This window comes from Pinus tabuliformis, chromosome 6 (genome assembly GCF_031772625.1).
Source record: "Pinus tabuliformis cultivar Carrire ecotype Pingquan chromosome 6, CPIR1, whole genome shotgun sequence".
NCBI lineage: Eukaryota > Viridiplantae > Streptophyta > Pinopsida > Pinales > Pinaceae > Pinus > Pinus tabuliformis.
The window spans coordinates 378,305,900-378,310,246 of NC_142292.1; positions in this window are offsets into that span (position 1 = coordinate 378,305,900).

Here is a 4,347-nt window from a genome sequence, read left to right on the forward strand (position 1 = left end):
TCTGCCTTTGCACAATTTGCTTGTTGCTCTGTTGCATTTTCGCCTTTATAGCCAAAGCTACTTTCTCCACAAGTGGATCTGCTCGGAACTTGCATCTTTTCTCTTCCTCCATGTGATTGACAATCTTCCTCTTGCCCTTATCGCGCACTGGTATGCTTACCTCTGCTACTGTTGCTGGTGCTCTCCAAGATGCTGCTTCATGTTGCTTCACTAACCACTCCACAACAAAGCCGATCTGTTCATTGGGTCTGGAGAAACTGTAGCAATATCTCCATGGGTCCTCCTCTGCCCAATGAAATGCCCCGTGGATCCAGTTGAACTATACTCTCGTGCAGTGATCTTTCACAATACAATGTGGGTCATACGAATTGTAACTTCAGAGGTCGAATGGATACTTCTTCATCTGTTCTGCTTCAACATCCACTTGCTTGAAACTTTGGATCTCATATAATCCAATCCATAATGGAAGAGCAGGCCAAGGTGCCTTCTTCTTCCTGTGAAATCTAGCTGTCAATCCTGCCGAGATGTGATATGATACTTCCTTCATTACGAGTATGTCCAAGGAAAACTAATGTTGAACATGCAGAGGCTTCTCTGCACTGAACATTCATATGAAGGTGACGGATGGTGAGGCATATCAATCAACAATGTCTATCAGTTCCTCCATTGTTGCCCTTGACATGTAGGGTGGATCCTGTTTGAATATCATCTGTAAACTGGGGTGACAAAATGATCGGACAACCGTGTGATAACTCCTCTGAAGCTGCATTTGGACAACAACTTACAATATGTGTTCACAGCAGTCTCCGCCAACGACCATGCCCACTCCAAGCCCAGGTACTCCTGTTGGGAAAAGATTGCATCTAATATGTAGGTGAACATGTAGATCTCTACTTTCATACCTCAGGGTGACTGTCGAGCCTTCATTACCTGTTCTGTCAGCTGATGAGCCAACATGCTAGACTAGTTACATGGTTTCACCTCTCTGGCCAGTTGGTCCAGCGTGATCACCCAACTCTGTGGGAAGGTTTCCGTGCTTTCTTGGCCATACATATGACATGAAAATATGACCAAGTATTGATACGCCTTCTGCAGTATCTTCGTATTGTAGATCTAGTTGGGTGTCATATTGAATCTAGCCGACTCCTTTACCCAATTCTTAAGAATGTCTCTGGAGTTGGCACTGCTGCTGGGTAAGCTGAAGGGAGTCTCCATGATAGTCACGAGCTTTGATATCTGATACATCTCATCATAATCTTGTGCCCAAAAGGTTTCAAGCTTTGTCCCGCTGACACTGCTTAGAGTCATTGTCTCGGGATCAATGTGCGAGACAATCTAGTGTATCATGTCCACGCATGGGAACACAGGGTATCTGCATGCAATCCGGTACAAGCTGGATTTGTGAATGCTCACATACACCTGGCAGTCTTTGAGGTCTTCCCCAAAGGTGGCTTCAAATGCTTCATTGACCTCTTGCCATTTGAGCTTGATGTCCTTGTCTAGAAATAACTTGGTATCTTCATAGATTGGTAGACTTGTGGCCACCTACTCAATTGTTGCTCTAGTTTCACTCCCGTCAGTATCCTTTGATCCTACTCTCTTGGAGGCCATTGATCCTATACTCCTAAGAGGTAGATGAACACCTGAAAGATCTGGAGACAAAGCGACATGCATGGCAAGAAATATGTCAGCGAAAACCAAAGCAAATTCGAGGAAAGACATAACACGTACCTAGGGAATGATAGGAAAAGTTTGCGCAATTTCTTCTGGGAGGCTAGGTGCCTGGGTGCTAGAACTGTGCAAAAGGCAGTCTGGGCTATTTGGGAGGCAAGACTGGCTGTTGGATTTGTGCAATGTGCAATCCAGACTGGTTGATGCAGTCCCTGAGCCTGTAGTAACTGTCCCTCAGAAATGCGTAAAGCAGTCCTGGAGACAGTGCCCGGGCAGAACTGTGCATTTATGAAGAGGAAGACAAAGCCTTCCTTATTTAGATTGTGCAATGTTGTCTCGGTAAGGCAGAGTCCGGGCCAAGGCTGTCCAGACCTGCCAACAAGAAGATAAAATCAAATCTGAAAGTGAATGCATGGTGATACTAAGTGAAAGCATAAGTGATTGATTGTGCATGCAAACATTGGATGCAATATTCATAAAAAAAATAACATGCATGTGAGTGAAACGAGTCACTGAATCAGCGACCACTTGTGCAAAACAATTTCATTCATGCGACAACAACGAGATAACAATGAAAACTAAAACGATGCTAGTAAAAGCTATTATGCATGTAAACGACAACAAACGTTCAAATAAAGCAAGCAAATAACACTCACACAAGCAAAAACATAAAAAGCGACATAAATGCTGAAAAAGACAAGTTGAGACCACTTACCCATGAATAGTTGAGCCGGATGTGTCGAAGAGTCTTGGATGTGCTGTGGGATGTCATAGCTCCAAGATCGATGTGAAAGAATGAGATATGATGCATCGAATGCATAAGTTTGAGCTCATGAAGCACATCCCACAAATCTAGGAAAAAGCGACACTTGGAGGAAAGTTTCTAAAATAAACTTTGCATGTAACCTCCTGTAACTAAAAATAGCTCCTTGAATCATGTGATGATTTTTGCATGTTTCCTTTTGCTATTCAAGGAAAAGCAAGCCATGCATGCAAGTCAAGTTTCCTTGGTCCCAGGTGGAACTGGTCAATCCAATTGCACATGCATGAGGCTGCTCAACTGCTGGGAGAAAATGCACATTTATGGATGGGAGCTAGGCTGGCTGCCCAGGATATTTGCGCAATTTATGGGTAGAATAGCTGACTGTTGCCCAAGATTGCATAATTCCTCGGCTGAGCAGGCCTGCTGGGAAGGATTGCGTAGTTTTCTGGGTGAAGCCTGACTGGCAAGATTGCACAATTCTAGAGCCCAGTAGGTTGCCAGATTGAATTGCATAATTTCTTGAGGGAAGGCTAGTTGCCCTCCAGAATTGCACAATTTCTTGGGGAGCTGCTCAGCCTGCAGTTGACCAAGTCCATATGGACAACCTGTGAGGAAATGCATCAAGCTTTGATCGACAGGTTGTCTTTGTGCAAGAAAATCACTGAAGCTTGTGTACTTGACACAACAAGACAAGGTGTTGTGAAAGGTTGTAGGGAGGCTCCAAAACAAAGCTAAGGAAAAATTTTGGAGGGTGGTTGTAGCCGCTACAACATAGGGATGATTTTTTTTTGAAGTTGGTGTTAATCAAAAACCTAGTTGGTGTTAATTAGAAACCCATGTTCAACTAGGAACACTTTATCAATTCTCATTAATTCAAATAGATAACTACTTTGTTCAAATAGATAACTCTTGTATAACCATATTTGTTTTTTCTTACTACTTTTATAGTTTGATCATGTATTGTACACTTAATTCCTAACATATCAAGGAAGCTATGTTCGAGATACAATTGTGACTAGATGACATCGCAACTATGAGGCCATCCAATGAAGACCGTTGGTATCAACAACCCATGAACTATTGAGACAGACTCCTACAAATTTTGAGCAGTGGAGTCTTCGCTATAGTAGCATCAAATCCCAACGTCAAATCCCCTTAGAATTTCAAAATACACCATCCATCCTGCATTTTGGAAAATTTGGTATATTTCAAGATACTAAATTCCACAAGGTATTCAGGTTCGCGCCTCACTGCAGATCCTCCCATTATGATAGTTTCTACGGAGTAACAACAGTTCATATGACTTACGAAAACGTGCATGATGGATAATAAGTTAATGTGGGCAAGTGGCCAAGAAATGGACCCACTCTGTAATGTGCTTACTCATTAAAGTGTGTGGCATTTTGTTTAAACCTTGGGCAATGTTCTTCAACATTGTGAATATGTTTGTATGTTTACAAATATTTATTGCTTCTTTGCAAGAATAGAAGTCTGTATATATTTTAAGTCCCTTTACTTTTATATAATAAAAATGTTATTATTTAAAAAAAATAAAGCAAATTTTGTTATCTTTTAATTTATAAACTATAAAATATTTAGTTATATTTCTATAAAAATTAATATTTTGTGAATTTCATTAGTTCTTAAATTATAAATATTGTTTTTACATCGATTTTTTTAATCCTTGATATATAAATTCTAAAATATTTAACAACTTTATGTAAAAATAATCAAATTTATAATAGTTTTAAACCATTTACAGAATTTATTGTGTAAAATTTTCGTTACACAACTTAATGAAAGTTCCTTTGCTTTTTATAGCATTAAAAGGTAATGTGAACACTTACATGACATTGTAATAATCATATAGCATGAAAAGAACCGAAATTATTAATCCCTGAAAGAATGTTATC